The 21,490-nt window shown below is 37.6% G+C and overlaps 1 protein-coding gene and 1 long non-coding RNA gene across 4 annotated transcripts in view; one reads left to right on the top strand and one right to left on the bottom strand.

Moving 5' to 3' along the window:
- Positions 1 to 21,490, top strand: part of PTPRN2 (protein tyrosine phosphatase receptor type N2) — a 649,793-nt gene that overhangs the window by 456,113 nt on the left and 172,190 nt on the right. The gene's annotated exons all lie outside the window — the stretch shown is intronic.
- On the bottom strand, positions 18,451 to 20,203 carry LOC311431690. The gene is made up of 2 exons (XR_014689579.1): positions 19,973 to 20,203; positions 18,451 to 19,506 (listed from the first exon to the last, which is right to left on the bottom strand). It is a non-coding gene; the product is annotated as an uncharacterized lncRNA (long non-coding RNA).

Raw genomic sequence — 21,490 nt, 5'->3', positions numbered from 1 at the left:
TAAAATTGTGAGTCTGAATTTTGTGAATTGTTTATACAAGTCTTTTCAAATTCACCTGTCTGAAGTTAAAATATCACCATTTAAATGCTCAAATTTAAACACTCATATGGAAATACCTGGCCTGTAGGTTTCATAATCTAGCAGCTACTTGAGTCAAAGCCCTCTGGAAGATTAATTTCTATACTGGTATCATAGATCTCATATTGAATTTCAATAACATCTTTAAAGTTCAAAACCTTCCTGGTTCAAAACCCTTTGGGAAAAAGAGATTATTTTGCCTGTTAATTGCTAGAAAGTGGTTGTTAGTGTCATCTGCTGGTGGGAGATATCTGGTTATCTCCTTGCTTACCCTGAAGCAGTCTGTGAGCCAGAAGGTCATTCCTTGGATTTGCTTGAGCAAGGGCTGTGGAACTAAAAGAGAAAAAGAGGGAAAGCCCAGAAGGACAGTTGCGATCCTGCAGTCTGACTTCACAGCACAGTAGCCATTCCAGTGGAAATCAGGCCAAGCTGAATGGGTTTTTAAAGGACAATGTAGTTATCCCCTTTTACCTTACTTTTCATTTGCTGTTGATCCTAGGGTTTGAAATCTATAGTTACTGTTCATTCCCTACCTGGGTTTAGGTGCTCAAGAGGATTTTTCCATATCATTATAATGAGGATTTTTTCCATATCAATGCAGCCAGGAGATAGGAAACTAACTCTTCCTAGCCTTCAGCCTTGCTTCCAAAAGCCATTCCCTATATCATTGCTAGACTGTGGTTGCAATTTAAATTTAAAGTGCTCTAGCACAGAGAAAGTGGCCAGAGAAACCAAAGGACTTACATTGCCTCTAGCTTTGCCTATGTATAAAATAAAAATGTATAATCCAGTAAAGTATTAATAAGAAACATAAATTCAACTTTAAAAAATCACATCACTTTTCTTTGTTACAAAGTTTTTCTTTGAGAAAAATAACAAAAAAAAAATAGCAACAACAACAACAAAAAAAGGAATGATACCATCTTTTATTTTTCCAGGCTCAGCTTTAAGCCATTATAATTGTTTGAGTGATGGTGCAGAGCAAGCCAAGCCAAGCTGGGAGTTTGGCTTCCTGTACTGCTGACTGATGCATTGTTATTCGAAGTGTTGCATACCTCATTATGTGCAGTTAATAAAGTAGCATTGTGGGCAGATCTGTGGTGCACTCAGGTCTGTGGAGTAGGTTAAAAAGTGGACCAGCACTTAGAGGTTGTGAACAGAGGAAATGATCTGCAAAAATTCACAGTGAATTCCAATGCTGGCCTTGGAGCCTTGGACACTCTGTTGCTTCCCTGTTTTCTGCTCTAAACCACAGCCAAAACAGCTCTTTTTTTTTTTTTTTTTTTTTTTTTATCTCTTTATATATTCACCTTGGCATGCTTCTTCATTTATTTATGAAACTGTATTCAAATATCCACACTGGCACAGCAAGGCTAAAATGTCATTTTCATTTTCTAGGTGAAAATATCTTTGCAATAAACAAGGGAAGCTAAGATTTGCACCTAGCTTCACAGAAAGAGTAAAATGTTTCTTATCAAACTGGAATTTGATAAAAATTTTACTACATTTCTAGAACACAACATTTGTTTAATTGTTGGGGAGGCTGTTGGTGGACAGAGAAATACAGAGAAATTTTAACAAATTTCACACAAGTCTTCAAATAAAGGGATTTTGCATAATAGTTGTAACAGAAATTTTAGAGCTTTCTGCATCTTCAAAAAGAAATGTCTTAAGAAAGTAGAACAAACAAATAAACCTAATAGGGTTCATAGGATCCCCTGTCTACTGCTGTTGTGGACATGCCAGTTCTCAGAGGATTAGGAGCATGGTCTGGAGTTCTAGATGTTAGTTTTCTCTTCTTGGCCACTTCAGTCAACTTTCCTCTTTGTATGCAATATGCCTTTATACCTGCATGCCCTAAGATGTGAAAGGGGCCAAGGATATTCCTGATCTCAGAAGCACTTGAGGTTTGATGCTTACATCCCCTCTGTGCCCCCTGCACCAGTGGCCCTCCCTGGGGGCTCTAACATCCTCCACTAGTGGAAAGCACAACCTCTCACCAAGGCTGCTGAGTATGGCAGATGAGTTGGAACTTTGCCTCTGTGTTACTGCAGTCCGCTTGAGGGAGCACATTTGCTTCTGCTACTCCTACTGGTACATTCACCAGGCAGTAAGTTCCAGGTAGTCCAGATGTTCCCTGACTTTGAACCACCAAGACATGTCTAAAAGAAACAATTTCATATGTGCTGTCACAGATGAAATTATATACTTATAAGAGAGAAGAAGCAATACATTTGTTGATATAATGCAGTGATCTAACAAAGCAGTAAATAAAACTGCAACTTAACAAGATTCAAGATGGCAAGGTACACTTGATTATTTACTGCGTAGAGGGCAGGGTTAATCAGACATGTCAGGTAGACCCTCCCATTGAGTTGAAAGGTTCATAGTGGACTCCTTGCTTTCCAAACTCCTTGAGTCAAAGAGTTAAGGAGCCCGGGGCAGCTGAATCCACTCATAGTCCCAGACTTGGTCAGTGGTTTTATGTCTAGAGGTTTGAGGATTACATGTGCAGAATCAATCCAAGATAAAATCTTAGCAAAGTTTATGATGTTTAGAAAGCTATTAATTACTAACCAAGGATCTGTTGTGGCGAGGAATCTCTCAGGAGGAGTAAGGGATCTCTGCAGCAGGTGTGACCTTGAGAAGCATCCCTGCTCAGGGGGAGATCCTGTCGTGCAGCCAGGGACTGTGCAGAGGAGCTCAAAGGGCCCTTGGCCTACTCACTGTTTATGGGGTAGATGATGAGCTAACAGTGGTACTGTTGCATTTTTTCTTTTTTGGTGCTTTTTCCATTGGCCCTCAGCTGCTGAGCAAGACATCTGTCTGTCAGTTCTTCTAGCACCCAGTTTGAGCTGATACTGTGGTCACTATCTGCCTGAGCAAGACCTTGGGTGCAACAGCCCCTGTTTAGCAAGGCAATGGCCAGACTGAAGGCAAGAAGTTGGGACAGGGAAGGAACACACCATCATATGTGCTATGAGCAATCCAAGTCTTCAAAACTTCAATGGGTTTTTAGGTCAGTGAAAACATTTTAAGAATCCAGGTTGACTGGTTTAAAACCAGCAGTTGGATCCAACAGGCAAAAGACATACTGTGAGAAAAAGGAAGTGTTTGTGGAAGAAGCACATAAGCAAAAAGCTCTCGGCCATGATTTTATTTACAGGAAGATGAGCCTAATCTATTGCCTTTACTTCTTGTTTGTCCTACAGGACTCCTTTATATAGCAAAAAAAATGAGTAAAGCATAGGCAATCAGTTAAAAAGAACTAAATAAAAGTTGTTGACAAAAAATCATAATGTGCATTTGATTATTCAGCTTCGGTGGAACAAATATTTAGGGCAGCATTCAAGCTTTCATCGTTTTTATGACCAGTATGTTTGCTGCCATGAACTCAATCATGGCACAATAGGAGGTGAGACTAAATGGTTTGATACATAACAAGTAATCATGATAAAAGAATTGACACTCTACGCAGTGCAGAGGCTGTTACATTTTTAAATGCAAAATTAATTTCAAGATTGATTGAAGTCTTCTCCCTTTCTTCTAGCAATGGAATTAGCGTATTATTGTGGGCCTTCTGCCTCTCTTTGTCTTGTGTATGGCATCTGCAGTGAGTTCAGCAGTGCTTAAAAATACATTTAGATTTGAGCTTCACAATAACCTTTGTGAATACTTTTACCCCTTGAAACTTCACAATGAATTTGATACTGGAGATGGAGGAGGAGAAGGAGGAGGGGTTGGCATTAGAGCTTCAGAGGATACTGAAGGGCTCAGGTAAATTGCTGGAGATTTAGCACACAGCTCATGCTATTTGTCTGAACGTGACCTTGAGAGGACACCCTACTCTGGTTTGAGGGGGGTAATTTTGTTTCATGCACTTGTCAATCTTGTGGCTGTTTCTCCAAAAGCAAGCAAGCGTGCTGAAGGAAATGTGTGATAGTGCTGAGAGGTGGCCCACAAAAGTGTAAGGGAAGATTATTAATTAAATCTGCAATGCCACAGTGCAATATATATATATATATATATATATATTTTTTTTTTTTTTTTTTTTTTTGGGGGGGGGGTATGTTTGCTGGACTAGCACAGTTTGAATTTTACACATACAGCTATTGACATACTAAAGCAATCACTTTTATATGGCAGTCCACACTGTTTTGTGAATGTTCTTCCTAGAGGCGCTGATGAATATATACTTGCTGGAGGGCTGTTAGAACAGATCTGTGTTCAACAAGATGAGGTGGTTTTTTTTTTTGGCTCTTGGGTATTCCTGTAGTCTTAACTAAATCTGACTTGTAGGGCACTCCTAATTGCTTCACTAGCTTCAATATGCAGCCACAAACAAAAACGGTCTGCCCTAATTCCTATTCTGAATATCAACAAGTTGTGAAGTGTTTGTGTGGGAGAGAGCTGGCATTATCAGGACAGGGGGTGCAAGCAGGAGATTAGCCTGAGGCTGCGGGGGCACAGCTACAAGGGAAGTTTCCTCATCATCGTCTTTGGTATGCTAATGCTCTTGTTCATTACATTAACTCCAGCATTGCAATTAAAAATAATAATAAGAAAGAATAGCAATAAATAGTGCAGTGCTTAAAGTACTGAGATAAAATGCATCTGAATCTGCTAACCCTTGTCAAGGAAAACTCAGATTAATCAAAATCTACTAATGTTTACTCATGCTGGGAGAACAGTTTCTCTGGATTTCAAAAATTTTCCTTCATTGTGTATATTTCTTTGTACTTCTGTTTGTCTATAACAGAGCTACATGGAGAATAAAGATCTTACCATCTCAATGATCTTTAAAAGTCCATCCCAACCCAAACCATTCCATCATTCTATGAATGATATGACCAACAGTAGTTATTCTTTAACATCAGCCTGGTTTAATTTGGCAGCAAGGCCTGAGCACTGGGAAGCCCAGCTCTAGGCAGCTTAGGAAATCACCAGGTCCCAGTTACCTCCTTCTGCTGAAGGCTACAACCTGCACAGAGGACCTGGAAGGAGGAGGTGTACACTCACATCCCTTGATGCAAAGTTGGAGGGTTAATATGAACCCTTGCTCCTGGCCATTAAACCTTTCAATTTAGCACAGAGGTGCAGGCACATTTTTTTCTGACACTTCTGTCACAGCCAGGGAAGCTGGTAGGAGGCCAGAAGAGACCACTGGGAACAGTTGCATTTTTTGCCCCTTGAACTAAATTTCCCTTGCCTTTTGGATCATTCAATTTAGTGGTGAGCAATATCCTTATGGCAAGGAGCACTTTTTTTGATACTTAAGATTCTTGTAAAGGTGATGCACAGATAAGACGGGCTTCTTCAGGCATCTTCCCTTTTGCTAGGAGGCAGGACATGGACATAGATACTGCAGAACTGTTGCACAGCAGTTTGGCACACTGGGAGATGAGACAAGGTCCCAGCCAGGCACTTCTGAATGTTTGCCCAAAATAAATAATGGTAATAAAATAAAATGTTCAAAAACACTTAGAAATGTTCTTTCCAAGCTCAATAAAAAACTAGAATTAGCACCCAGTTTTAAGCACCACATGTGGTTCACTTTATGGGACTAGTCTGGAATTTTCCTCTTAAATGTTACTAGAAAAAACTATGGTTTTTAAAATTTTCATAGACAATTTAAAAGAATTATATGACCTCAAAAATTGTTTTTAAAAATCAGTTTTGAAATGTTGAGGTATGGATTTGGGAATGTTTTCATAACTACAACCATTTTTTTCTGATATTTTAGAAGCTATTTTAGAACTTGAAAATGGCCAAAACAACAAAACATTGTAAATTATTTAAAGTGTTTATGATGATCCAAATAATTTAGTAAAATTTGCAATGTGTCAAAATCAATCCAATTAATACAATTCAGTTTTTGAAATCCCTTGATTTTCTATGAGGCAAGAAAGACTGTTTCCAGCTCAGCTTGGTTGCTTTGTGTGTGATAGAAAAGGAGAAGCTTTTGAGAAGACTTGAAGCAATTTAGGGCACTATTTTCTTCCTTACTAGTAGCATCTTCACTGCAAATCAAGCCAACCATCTGAGCTCCAATGGAGTCCCCTAGTCCTAAATTTTCTTTAGATATTCAGTAATGCTGAAGTGAAATCTGTACCTTTCTAACCACTTTGATGGGAGCAGTACTTTACTCTGACTAAGAGATCCAATGAATCATTGGCATAATCAGTGGCTTATGCTTACTTCAGCAGTAATAATTTCAATAATATATGGATAATTCTTTTGCCTTCATAAAGACAGCTTTAAGCTTTCAAAATCAGGCAATCTGTATTTACTAGTTTGTAGTGATTTTATCTTTCAATTTTGAATTATTTTTATATAATTATCTTTCCCCATGAAAATTTTCTGTGTTCATTGAGCACTGAAGAGCAATGTTTCTGTTTGAAAAGTCTTAACATTCCAGATGAATATAGATCCATTAATTACTGTTTTTTTCCTAAATTAATTTCGTCTGACTGCCTCTACATAGGGCTTGGCCAGTATTGTACCAATTCGTTTTAATTGTACAGAATAAGTAAAAACAAAAGCTTCAAGAGATTTAATGTGTATGGAGAACTGGAGTCACCACCTATCAATATGATTGCCTAAAACTCTCCAGAATAAGATCATCCTTGCATTTTTTTCTATAAGTAAAACAATCCTTACTTTGTTAAACCTGAACTTTTCCTTAGAAATGATTTTACAGGCATTTCCTCAGTAAGTAGTGTATACATTTGTGTGATACTTTCCAAGAATGCAATTAACTGGTTAGGCTACAGCAAAGTTACCACAACCGGGCAACCCAAAAGCATGTTCGTCTCTGTTATGGCAGTTGTTCCTGTGAATACTTGGACTTCATGGATAATGAAGGTTTCCTTCTCTTGCTTCTTTCCCAAGGCTCAGGACAAAAAGTGCAGATAAAATATTCAGCAGTTGCTTACTCATGGAGCACCAGCTGAGGACTTTGTGAAAAAGTGGTTTGTGATTGTGTAATTAATGACAGCATCGAGATACATATTCATGAGCTAGACAGATTTTGGTATTTCCTAATTTTTGAGTGCTTGTCTCTGTAATCTTAATATTTAATATGTTTCTTCTGAAAGTGCAGTACATCAGTCAGGGTGGGCATCAGAAGGCACAGATGAGTCCTCTTCTGAACCTGCTGAGACCAAGAGGCTTCCCTGCCTTCTGGGCACTGGATAGGAGCCCAAAGCACCTTTTTGTCTCTCCAACGGGGAAGTCAGTCCATGGGGAAAGGTAAGGAGAAGAGGGTTTCTTCCTGGTGAAAGGCGAGGAGAAGAGGGTTTCTTTCCATGATCCAATTTTTCCCATTCCAAGGAAATTTTGAGTCTCTTTCCACTTGAATGCAAGTTATCTGCCAAATACAGGTGAGGTGAGGAAATCGGAGAGAAATTACAAGGAATATTTAGAGCATTTTGAAAACAAATGGGGATGTCTGTCAGTATATTTGTTTTAAATATCAAACTGTATGACTTTAAATAACCAATAAAGGTGTTCTTGGGTCTTAATCACCCAAACCCTCTTTATCCATGCTTACATATTCTCTTCACAATGGTTAGCTCAGTTGGAGTAAAGACAGAGACAGAAAACATGCAAATAAAACTCTTGCATGTCCTTCAGAAACTGCCTGTGCAGCCTGAAATTTCTGAGGCAAAGGTTTGTTGTCTGATGCTGCCAGTGAAGTTTGAAACTGAAACAAAACATGGCTCCTGTGGAGAAGAAAATGTGTTTGAGTATGTGTGTCCTTTTTAATCAATGCATGTAAGAAAAAGTGTTAGATCTAAAATATATAGGTTTTGTCAGAACAGGCTTCTACAAAATCCAAGCCATAGAACGTTGCTGTGCCTTTTTAATAAGATGTAGATTTGAAAATATGTTTTTATAGAACTCTATCTCAGTCCTGCCATGCTAGGCAGAACAGTCAAGGAACCAGGAAACCAAGATAATTTATAACAGATTAAGTAAAAAATATGATAGATTAGCTTTTTAACTAATGATAAAAGAAATAGAGAAACCCAATATGTACCAAAATAATTATTGAAGAAGTATTCTTATAAAATATTTTATTATTAAAGAGTTTAATTACATTTTACTTAGGAACAATTCCTGCCCTAGTTCTTGTGATTATGTACTAGTACGCTTTAGATATCTCCATCCCTCTACAAGAGTGTAAAGAGGAAACATTTTCAAAAATTCCTAGAGGTAGGGCTCTGATCAGAGCACCTGCCATCAAGTTCCTGTTCTATCATTGGCTTATGATAGAATGTTATGTTGAAAAAAGTACATTGCAAGGGCTTTTTTTTTTTTTTTTTTCCAGATGATTATATCATTATATATTTGAAGGAAGGACTACTTCAAGGTAATATAATATATATTGGATCTATCCCATACACACACACATGCATTTATGAGTGTGTGTGTATATATACAGACATAGAAAAAGTTTTCTGGGAAGAGAGCATCTCATTATTGCTCTTAAATCCTAGAGAGATGAGCACATCTTTTTTACACAAATTTTTAATCCTAAAGGAGAGAACTGACTTTACAATAAGAAGCTCTGCAAAGAAAGGGATGCAGACCAGAGCAGTAGCCCCGGAAGCAAATGTGAACGTTTCCATCAGACTCACTAAATGTCCACTCTGGCTGTCGCTTTAGCATATTATGTATTGATTCTATCTGTAAAAGTTTGGAACATGGAAGACATTGTAGAGAAACATGCAAAAAAGAAATCTTGCCTGTGTATGAATCTAAGTCTTTGAGCTTCCTTGAACTCATGGCTGCTAAGATTAGTAATTTTCTCAGCTGTTTCATTATTTGATGCCCAAAGGTAGGCAATTACAATTTGTATTTGAGTTTCAAATATCCTCTGAAAATCAAGTGACTTACTAAGTGCTTAGCTGTGAACTTAGTCCAATTTCTGTTACTCAAGCTTGAATATATTGGCTAGCATACTTTAAAAGATTGTCTCAAAAATTAATAGGCATATGCAAACACAAATCTTGATCTGCTCAGTTTTTGTGTTCCTGCTCCTTTTAATAGGTACTCAAACATCATATATAACCTTTTGTCCATCTCCTTCTCCACAAGGCTATATTTATAAATGGTTTCACCTTTAATATGGCCCTGCTTTCCTATTTTAGAGAACAGAAATGACTTATCAGCTTGGTAGCAGATCCTTATTTTGTCTGCCTCCCACAATCCATCAGGAGAGGGTTAAGAAAAGGACCAGTTATCTCATAGCAGTCAAATTCTTTGTACATCATTGAGTTTTACATTGAACATCTCTGTGTGCTGTCAGCTGCAGAGAAAGAAGATTACACTGTCTGTCTGCTACATGAATACCCTGTAAATACTGCTTCAGTTCAAAAGGCAGATTTCTAATCAGCTATGAAATAAACAGAAACTGCTAGTTGTTTTAGCACTCCAATAGTCAAATTTGGTTGCTTTCACGCACAACAGCAATTTACTTAATATATTAACAGGCATCTAATAGGACAACAGCCAAAATTTCCAAAGTAGTAATATGAACCTCACAAATGAGGCAGGTTATGACATTATTCAGAAAGAGCAAGAGGACGTGCAAGATTATTTATGGATTTGTGTTTGTTTGTTTTCCAAGACAGTTTTTAAAACCATCTTTTCAGGCACCACTCAACACAGTTGAAACAAAAGCTTTTGTTTGATTTGATAGGAAACAACTGCTTCAAGGGAAAAATGAAGACATAATTTGGATCTGAGCTTTTTAATACATCAGGTTGCATCTCTGTGGGCATGAATATGTTGCAGGACAGCTGTTTATGGAAATGGCAATGTGGGGTGAAATCAGTAGCTAGTCTTGAATGTATCTGGTTACATAAAGGATGTATCTGTATAAGACCACATAAAGCTCTGATGAATTCTAGAGGAGAAAAAAATCTGAATTAGGGCAGTGTCAGTTTCTTGTAGGATAGCCTTGTATCTCTTGAGAAATGGCAGGGATCTTTATGAAGTGACACAGGAGTTGCAGAATCAGAGCAAATGTGCAGATTGCTCATTCTACAGCTAGTGGGAATCAGTACAGCCTGCACTGGGCTTTGTTTTTGCAGTTAGACACAGAGACAAATACAAACTTCACAATTAAGGCATCCCAGGCTTTTAAAAAACTCTAACTCTGCTGTTCATGATGTTTCCCTGAGGACTCAACACTGACCAATAACTGAACTTTTAATGTTGGCCACAGGAGGCTTTTACAAATAATGGCTCTTGTAACGTCCATAGCACAATGAACAGCCTTGCTGCTAGAGATTTACTGCTTTAGAGACTCCTACCTCTAGAAGCCCCTTTCCTGTGGCACTTGTAAATATGATTGTCTAAAAATTAGTGTAGACCTTTAATAAGGTGCTACAAAGCAGAAGTTTTAAGCTCCGCAGAGAAAATAACAGCTTCTTTAAAAAAAGATCATTTTTTTCAAGTGATATGACAGAGAATAGAGACACAGCCATCGTTGATGGTTTTCTGTCAACTCAGTTTAATACAAAGAAAAATCTGCACATCAGCCACCATCCTTTGACACTTTTTTGTTATTTCCTTGTCTTTCTTCAAAGCTTCCATTTTAATTTCAATACTGAGAATCTTCAAACTTTCTGGATATGCTGGTTGCCTCCATTTCTTATGCAAAACTAGAGGCATTAAAATGGGGCTTACAAATCAGAGAGCTGTGATGCTTAATGAATACAATGAATGCTCTGTTGGGGCACAGGGATTTAGGTTCCCTCCCCAGCTCTGCCACTGGCCTGCTGATGGCCAGAGGTGAGCTGCTTGGTGACTGTGTCCTTGGTAGAAACAGGTGGCTTTAAATCAAATGGATGGGAAATGTAACTTGGTTATTGTGGTTCACTTCCCTAATATCTTAAAAACTCTTTAAAAATTGCAAAAATGCCAGGGACACTGAAGAAATGGATATTTTTCTTACATATCCAGTTTCCCCTACTGTTGACAAACTGAATTCCACATGTGGTTTAAAAATTGTGCTTCTTCAAATCTTGGGCATGGTATTTTATTCCAGCCTAGCTTGTAAGGAAAAAAAAAAATACTTTGAACTCTTAACCAGGACATTTTAAGAAGGAAAGGGGGGAGGGGGGGTGGAATCTTTCACTCTTGAAATCTGGTATCCTTTATTTTTTTCTGAGCTTTGAATTACTGGTTTATTTATTTATTATTTCTGTTTTAATGAAAGTGTTGTGGGGAAGAAAAAGAGAACCCTTTCTTGTATGTGATATAAAAGAACTAATAAGTAAAACTGAAAATAGCTGGAAGAAATATAAATTCTTTTGGTCCTTGCTTTCTCTTGCTTCAGCTTTATATCAGTGTGACTCTCTAGTCTGGCATGGGCAGTGGCAGTCACATCAGAATTAGTTTGTTTTTTTTTAAATGCATTAGGGAAAATACTCATTGCTACAACTAGTATAGAATTAAACTGCACTATTTTCTTCCAGACCTATTCATTTGTTTTCTTCAAGACCTAATTGTCAGAGGTTGAGGTCAGACACAGACATACATTGACTGGATCCAATAATGGCCAGGGTCTTCATGTGAAAATAATTTATAATTTAGAGTAATTTACAATTACCTCCTATTTTCAGGGTAATAAAAACCGTATATTTTAGATAACATGGAAGCTTAGATCATGCAATTGACTTTGCAATGTATGCTGGCTGCAGACTTGGAGTCAGTTGCAGACCTAGAGCTTTGTTTTGTGTTTACCAAACAGTAAGCATCCCATTTCCCACAGTAGCATATAGGAACAGTGGCTCCTCTGCTTTGGTGTGTTCAACCACAGATAAGCAAGTCATTCCAATTTAAAACTAAATAAAAAAAAATTTGAATTGTTGCAAAAAGATCTGTTAAAAGTACAATAGCAAGTCAAAAAATCAAAATACATCATTCATTCCCTCTGGAATGGATTCCTGATGCTCAAAGGCTTCATTTCAATCCCAAAGTAAATGTGAGCAACTTTGAATAGCTGCGAACCATCTTTTGAAGTTATTTAAAAAAAAAAAAAAATCTAGCAATGCTGTATCCTCAAATCTTATTAATCAATAAAGCTATAAAGTAGCAAGTCAGTCACATATTCCTGCTAGAGTAAATGATGGTTTGGGCCCTTTCTAAAAATTCCTTCCTTTTTTCCTCTCTTCTCCGTCATAGCATTTGTTTTGTTACAGACTGCAAATGTGCTTTTCTGACTGCACTTTGTCACCCACAGATTCCACTGCACAGTGGGTGGAGAGCTGGGGATTTGTGTTCTGTTTTCATGCAGAGTTGTGCATTAAAAACTGTGCTGCTGCTGTTGTATTGTGAGCGGAACATCTTACCAAACCGGATTAATGACAATCTTTCCAATCTAAATAAAACGAAGTAAACCAAGACGATTATTCTGTACTCAGAAAATAAGAATTTTTTATTTAAGTGAGAGAAAGGTGGGGAAAAAGAACAAAATGCTTAAATCTGTGGTGATTCCTATGCATGTATATTCTGTTGTGGTTCCATTTATAATAAACTGAAGTCCTTTAATGAGGAGACAAGAAGCATCAATGGTGCCCCTTGTTATTAGTTCTACTTTTCATTATGAGTAATTCTGACCTGTATAATGAAATCAGATTATGCATGAAAAATGAAGCAATGCCATCCTGAAATGCAGTGTGAAGGTCAGCTGTGGATTTTGTAGCTGTGGGAGAGAAATAGACAACTCATTTTTGAATAGACCAAATAAAATATTTCTGATCCTGAAATACAATTCAGGAGGGGGATAAAAGGAATGGGAAAAGAGAGGTATGGCTTGAACACCGAAAAAGAGAACAAGGAACTGGAATATATTGCCCACAAAGGCTTCTGACACAGAGCTTGGTTCCAGTCACTGACTCCTTCCTCAGTTTTGCTTTGCTTACACAAGGAATCACATCAGGGGTCTGGGTCAGGCTTCCAGTGTTGGGGATGAAAGCATTTCCACTGTCTGTAGCAGTAGCTCACCTTTTAGTGCTTCCAGTTATTTACACTTATTTATAAGCAGATTAGTCTTGAATTAATTTTTATTATTTAGAAGTGAAAAAAAAAAATCATATTGATGCTCAGGAAGTGAAATTATACAATGATATTGGCTCTGCATTTAAATCTTTAAATACTGTGTGGCACTCTTAAGGTGAAAAGTAGGCATTCTGAAAATAATTATGGCATCTAATCATATACCATCAGTGTGATGTGTGTGGATTTAATACACTTAAAGCATAGTTTTGTGAGTCTTTTTTTTCCCACTTTTCCAAAATTTCAATTTCACAAAAGTGCAAGAAACACTGAAAACCTCAGATTTTAATATTCTTGAAGGTAGATAACAATGGTAAAACTGATAAAGAATGAAAATATACATTTCTAAATAACTATTTCAGAATAGAAAAGGTTGCAATACAAAAGTGTTACCAATAATCCACTAATTATCTAGCTTGCTGTAGAGAATACTCACCCTCTGTGAAACTGATGCTTGTAGTCAAAAAATTAAAATAAAAAAGCACTCATAAGAAAGACTGAAAATCTGTTTAAATTTAGAGAAAAGAATGATGTAGTTCAGAAATAATTCCAAAAGGATGGCATACACAAAATGCAGACTGAAACACTGGGTCTGTGATCCTGCAGCCTACCAACTGCAAGGTTTCAGACCCAAATCTACATCCAGGACCCCAGGAGAGGTCAATCCCCATTTTCATAGAATCACAGAATATCCCGAATTGGAAGGGACCCACAAGGATCATCGAGTCCAACTCCTGGCACCACATAGGTCTACCCAAAAATTCAGACCACATGACTAAGAGTCCAAACACTTCTTAAACTCCAACAGGCTTGGTGCAGTGACTATGTCCCTGGGGAGCATGTTCCAGTGTGCAACAATCCTCTCAGTGAAGAACCTCTTCCTGATATCCAACCTGAACCTCCCCTGCCTCAGGTTGACACTACTTCTGCGGGTCCTAACACTGGTGACTAAAGAGAATAGATCGGCACCTGCCCCTCCACCCCCGCTCATGAGGAAGCTGTAGGCTGTGATGAAGTCTCCCCTCAGCCTCCTCTTTTCCAGGCTGAACAGGCCAAGTAACCTCAGACGCTCCTCATACATCTTCCCCTCCAGGCCCTTCACCATCTTCATAGCCCTCAATTTGATCATAGCCCTCATTTTGATCTCTGAAAGAGAAAAAATGAGCCATATCCCTCCATACACCCAGACTTTGACGGGCCTTGCTTTCTTTCACACTGTCAGGGTGAAAGCCATCCTCATTTCAGAAAGGTCTGCAGGGCTGCCACTCTTCTTCCAAGTGCTGCTCATTACAGGCAAGTGTAAGCATATGCCAGACTCAGTGGGAGGACACAGCCTCCATATTCATCCCACAGCAGTGTGAAGTTTCTTCTATTTTCCATCTAGATCAGAAGAATGTGACTCTTGCAAGGGGACATAAATTCTCTCAGGTCCAAACAGGTAAAACATCTATGATTGGATTATTTTCTTTTTGCTGGTATTGATGTCTTTATTTCTTATTTTTCAACAGAATTTCATAGATGCTTGCCTTGTACTCTAGCGAGCTCATCTTTTTCTGTTCATTAATGTCTCATTACCTCTTGTAGAAGTAGGTATGAGAAAACAAGATGATTTCATATTTGGCATTGTTAAACAGAAGCTGACTTTCTGGGAGGAATTAATGTTTGTCAGTCTATTTTTTATATTCAGGTTTGTGAAGGACTGTGAGATCTTTTAGATGACAGGAAATACATAAAAGTAAGTTTTATTATGCAGATGAGCAGAACCGATCCTAAAAATGCTTTCACACAATCCCACACAATTTCATGTGTTAATATGAGGAACTTGGAAATTGTCAGCACTAACAATAATTTGCTGAGCTGCTGCTTTAGGACAGTCATGTATTTCTGAGATACTTGCTTTTGCTCTATAAATACTATGTAAAGAAACATCTCTGTCACTAGATATCTCTGCAAAAGTGACATTTCTCTATTGAAATTCTCAGTTTAAAAAGGTGTTCCATTTTTTAATCTTAAATAAGATCAAACTAAAAAACTCAATAGAGAAATGACTACTAGAGTTGATCATGTTACAGTCCCCAAAGTAAATCGAGATGCAGTTTACTAGGGAAAGATGAATATCATGGATTTGAGGGTATTGGGAGCTTTGCCAATTTTTTAATTAAAGTATGAGAAAACACATATAAGGCTTCTAGAAACAGTGGGAGAAGGTGAGTGCAGGCTGCTCCATTTTATGAGCCTATGTTCCTTCATGGGGGAATTCTGGTTTCTAGTGAAGACTTCACTTTTGCAAAGGCTTAACTTTCCTCGTAAACTTGATCTGAAGAGGAAGACTCTTTATTGTAACATCTGATATATACCATAATGTCTGATTTATCCATTGACTTTAGCTAGCTGTTACCTATCCAAGGTCGACTAAAACTGAATAACAAATTTTCATTTAAGTATTTCTGTTAGCTCAAAACAAAATGCTATGCGAAAGAAAGAATCTGAAATTAGTCTTACTGTGGTGAAGGCATAATTAGCAAGTTGCAGGCTATACATGTTGTTTGCTTTACTGAAAAGAGTTAGTTGAATTGGAAGCTGGAGGACTTCCTCTTGGCTTTGATTTCTCCAGAAAAGGAAGATGATTTCCCTTTTCCCAGGCAAAAAGGAGTACATCAAGCTTCAAAATGCCTTCTGGACTTTGGGGTTTTGCATGCAAGACTCAGGGGCCACTAGAAGGTGCCTACACCAAGCTAGTTTCAGGCAACCTCATTCACGTACTGTGTTATTGTCCCTGTGGTTTTAGGCAGCAGGTTCCATGCCTAGAAAGACACAGGGATGTCTCAGGGCTCAAAAGTCCTGGAATCTTGTTTAGGAACAGAAGTTACAGCTGGTTTGAGGTTGATGCCTTGTCTTGGAGATACGGGTGTTCCATATTGGAGCTTACTATGAATCGAACAAGTGTACACTAGGCATTCTAAAGTGTGATTAAATGCATATATGTTTAGTACTGTTTTTATTTATTTTACAAGAACAGAATGAGAATCCCATGATGACTGTTCGTGTTTGCCCTGAAAATAGCCCAAACATCTCCATTTTATTGATTCATACTCAGCAGTGCAAGGTCCACGTTTATGGAGTCTTGGCAGCTCTTAGAAAGGCTGACCCTTATTGTCATTTCCATAACATTAGCTATCCTAATTGGCAAGGTTTATACAGCATACCTAATCCTGCATTTTTGAGATTACTTAACATCAGAACCACAGCTCTATGAAAGCTTCTGAGACTGAAAATTGTTAATCTTGCATGACATGCTAGAATATCACTGTTCTTTGTGAAGTCCTAATCCAGTGCTTCTTGGATGGTGATCCTAACTGAAGAATAATGGAGCGAGAAAGGGGCTACAGAGTGAAGGCTCTTTTACTGAATGCAGAATCCTCTCTCAGAAGTCATGTTTCCTAAATTCAGAACCGTCAAAATGTTTCTTGGAGGTTTTGTTTTGTTTTGTTTTTAATCAGGCATCAGTTGGTGTTTAAATGATTACTAGCATGTTATGAAAATTGATCTATGCTCGAGACTTGCTTTATAGTTAGAACTAAATCATTATTGATTTTGTATTTTTGTATTAAATTATATATCATGGCTTTAAAGTGCCAAATGCATGAATAAAAATGACCCATTTTTAAAGCAGATTTAAAGCAGATTTTAAAGCAAATGTTATTCTCCCAGAAGGTGGCAGCTGGAAAGCCCATACTACTACATAGCATACATCTTACTACAGTGTGAACACTTTGTGTAGGGGAAATAAGGTTATGACAGAGCAGAAAAGGGGAAGTAAACACTATTCCACACAACACTATTCACATCATGAGGCTTCAACAGGGAGTCAGAATGTTATCCTGAATGTTTTTAATGGAATTAATGTCTCTTTTTTTCCCCCACAGGAAAACAAGCAAACAAACAAACAAACAAACAAACAAAAAAGATCAGGTAGAATTTTGTAGATAGTCTTAACCTTTCATGTTCCTATAAACTTCATAAAGCTGATTTCTGATTTACAGGAAGAATTTACACAGTTTGTTACAAGAATAAATAAACTAATAACAAAAAAGAAAAATAGAATTTTCTATATATTCTGTTTTTTCTATACAATATATGTATGCTTGTATGTCTATTTGTATGTATGTAGGAAAGAAACAAAAGTTCTTTGAAAAGGGAAGAGATGGGAGCCAAGTCACAGTAGTGAGGGGTAGGTCCAAGTGGCAGAAGTCCAAGGAGAACACAAATGTAGCTGTTCAGTCTGGGCTGATAGACTCTAGTGGAAGATCATAAGACGTTATGTCAGATGGAAAAAAGATGTGTGGTGGTCCAAAACGATCAGAACAAACTGGGAAAATTAATACCAGTGGTGAGGAAGCCTGTGATGGTGATGGATGCAAATTCCTGCAGAATTTTTAAAATGATAGAATTTTTTGGACCAAGTCATGAGACTAAAGGAACATTTGTTTGATGTGATGATGTGGTACATATGAGAAGGTGGGTGGCAGCTGCCAAAATCTGAAAAGCCAGGGCTTGCTCAGGTCAGAAGAAGAATTTTGCAGCTGTTGAGTCTGCAAGCAACCTGGTGATTATATAGCAGGAATAGTCTGACTTGGCCTTGTGTGGATTTTTTTAATTCAGCAGTGAAACAGTTGCCACTTTATGGGGATGGCTGTACAAAATGCCCTTTGCTGAAGTAACACCTGATCACATTGTCTTAAGTTAAAAAAAAAAAAAAAAAAAAAAAAAAAAAAGCATCTGAAAAAAATGGAAATGCAAATAATTTATGTTTTGTCAGAGGAATTTCTTAAAACAGAATAAGGTGTTTTGTGTTTATATATATATATAATTAAAAATAGAAATTACAGCTTACTGCTTTAAAAGCTAAAACGTTATGTGTTTAGCAATTTAAGTTAAACTTTGTTAGCTCAGTTTCTTGAACACTTAACAATGTGGGCACTAGAAAGCATTCCTGTTTGAGAATTAATTCTGAGAATTAATATCCAGCAGAATGTTCTTTGCATCCAAATAGGAAAAATACATTTTAACAGGCATTTCAAGCCCCTTAATGAGTATCTTATGAAACAGAAAGTTATGACAGAAATGTTAAAATCAAATAAATAAAAATTTAATGCATTCTTGCAGACTGAAAATCAAAAAATTAGCTTGCTTGTGATGAGCAGTTTTGGTGTTGCTGGAATATTAGCTTGAGTTTTGAGAACAGATTTCATACATGAATCCTTATTAAAAGATCTGCTAAATCAGCAGCAATAGTTTCAAATTCTGGCTTCATTTTTGCTCCCTCTTTATTAAGAACAATTATAATTAACAGCTTCTGTTGGTGACACTCAATTTTATCTTGAAACCTTCACAGGAATCTCCATAAGAGCACAACTGTTTTCCGTTCAATGAAATTTAATTGGCTTTAACACGGTTTCTGCTAATAAAATAGAAACTAATATATCAGTAGGTGTCCTCCCTTGTTGCTTTCTCCTGTTACAGCATACCCACACTGGACTGCAAGTGCAATTTGATTCACAACTAAATCAGGAACAGTTTCTTAGAGGGCGATTTGTGAGGCACACCACTGCTGCAGAAAGTAGTTTTGATTAGCAAGCGGTTGACATCCTTTTGTGGAAAACCTTGTGTTACAGAGAGCATTTTGCAGCACTTCAGGTGGAGAAATTAAAAGACTATTGATCTCTCGTTCATTAACAATCTCATTGCACTTTTGCCAGACTGGCTGCCTAACGCACTGTCAAAATTCACTCTTGGCTGCCTGTCACGCATCTGCATACTTTCCAGCATCAGCTCTGCTGGATAATATGACATTTTTTACTTTCTGCCTTAAAGTCTTCTGCAGTCTTGTTCTGTGATATTTACACTGATCTGGGAGCAGTTGCATATCAGCACTTAGTGAGAGAATCCCTAGGCACACTTGAGTTGTACAAATGTTAAGGCCCCACACTTACAATAAATATTCTAACACTCATACAGTATTAATAATACAAATTCATAATATTTAGAATACATCCCAGGGGAGAGCAAGGGAGGTTCAGCTGAGTGTATTACACATCATTTCAAAAAGATTTGGAAACAGCTGCTTTCTTTCCTGGCTCATGGCAGCTGATGGATGCTGCTGCCGTTGGAGACGGTGCTGTCTGACATCAGGTTATGTATGTGCTGCCGAGGAGCTAGAGCATCCCTCGGGATACAGGGAGCCTCATGGTACGGTTGTTCAGTGTGATCCAGCACAAGTGGAAGTCATTAGTGCTGCTATAATAGCAGTTGTAGGAAAACCAGTGCATCCATTGCCAAATCTGATGATAATTTCGCCTGTAAAAGTTTGTTCGAGGAAAATGGTTAGTCACACCTGTTGAAAAACACAGTCATTTTTATTTCCCTTAGGAAGATAAATTGCACTTCAATCAATGACAAATCAGAAACATCAGTCACTTCTGAGAGCAAAATCTCTGTGACCAGATGCTGTATTTTTTTTCCAGGTTCTTATAGATAGACCCAAACCTCAGCTCTGCTGCCTTTGCATTTTAAAAATAGTAAAGATACAGCAGTCAGTGAAAGATCCCATTGAGCAATTAGGATTAGGGTTTAAGGAAAAGATGCTAAATGGAGTTAGGGCTTCAATCCTTTGAAAATCCTCTTCTAAGTCTACATAAAGTAGACATAAGACCTATATAAGGCCTTCATTAGAAAGGCCTTATATAGGCCTTATATGAAAGACGCTAAGGTGAAGACAGTGGTATGTGTAAGCACAAGTACAGAACAAATTCATGTACTTTACCATTTCAAAATACCTGCCCCTTTCAGTTTGTAGGAAGGGTTTGTAGTCAGGACAGTATACTTATTCTGGCCTTCTCCAACTCATGACTGAACAAACTAATTATAATTAAAACTAATTATCAGATTCCCAAAGTATTTTAAATAAAAGGTATTCTGCTAACTACACTTGAATTGGTTTCAGGCTATTTCTTCTTGGCCTTAGGTCAGGCCATACTTCAAGGATGCCTTTTTCATCCACCTGCAAGTACTTTGAGACCTTTTAGCTCACTTGTGTTGGGACCTCCTGTTTCTCCTAATCCCTCTGTTATGTAGGAAGATGTTGGGTTGTTTTTAGCTAACTAACATGGCCCAGGTGTGGATTTTATTTGGTAACAATTGGGATGCAGCAGGTGAGTGACTTTGTCAAACAGCTGTTTTAAATACCATCAAAATGCAGTCTGTGATATTCGATTACTTGGAAAAAAATCTATAGACACCCATCAAAAGCTTCTGGGATATCAATAAAATTATAACCAAATGACCAAAAAAATTATAACCAAAAAAATTATAACCAAAAAATGACCAAATAAAATTATAACCACATATATATTTATATATAAACATTTCAGGTAAAAACTAAACCAATGACTTTTTAATATCTTAAAAACCTTGCTCACATGAGTTGCATCAGAGTCACAATGGCTTAGTCTTCTGTACTTAAATTGTAGCTACACATTGGTAGGGACTTATAAAATATATTTCTATATAATTTGGTTATGTGTAACTATTTGTCAGTAATGAGCAGAGGCAACTAACTCTGAGGCATCATAGATCAATTTGGCTGTTGGGGAAAGCTGGATATTTCTGGGGGAGCCACAATATGCAGAGATCTTCCCAAAACATCAATGAATTTACAACCTACCAACTGAAGTGACTGAATTTAAGCAGAGGGGTTAAGTTGGTTTGACTTCATAGCTAAGGTTCTGCAAAGTCCTGTCTCAAAAAGACTTTGGACAGGGAAGAAAATGGTGACAAATAGTCTCCCCTGGTAAAGAAGAGGATGTTGAAGTTTCTTTTGCTGCTTTTTTCTTTTGCAGAGGGGGGAATCCTTACTTAGCGAGAAAGAACTGAGACACCAAATTGATATTTCTCCCTTGAAAAGCATTTTAAAAAACTGTTTCTGCTCTGTTTAAAAGACAGTTTTCAGAGGAAATGCTCCACCACTGTGGAGACTGGGAGCCACGCACACAGATGCCAGAAGCAGGAGTGCAGCAGATGCTGTTCCTGCAAACAGTAACTTGGATGTTCTCTTCTTGTCTGTGCTAGCTGGGGATGAGAGGATAACAATGATGAGATCATTCAATTTTTTCTTTATTTTTTTCCAAACATGAAAAAGTGTGGAAAGGTGATATTATTTGTAAGAATTACCACATACATGTCTATGTATGTGTGCTACCAGTGGTCATCAAAAAGATTATTTGATCGGACAGTTGAAAAGGGAAAACCCTGAACCTGGCTTTCATCATGGTGGTCGTCCTGG

This window comes from Aythya ferina (genome assembly GCF_964211825.1).
Source record: "Aythya ferina genome assembly, chromosome: 2".
In the NCBI taxonomy this organism is placed as follows: Eukaryota; Metazoa; Chordata; class Aves; order Anseriformes; family Anatidae; genus Aythya; species Aythya ferina.
The sequence above is the reverse complement of the archived record's forward strand: the minus strand, read 5'-3'. Positions and strand labels throughout refer to the sequence as shown.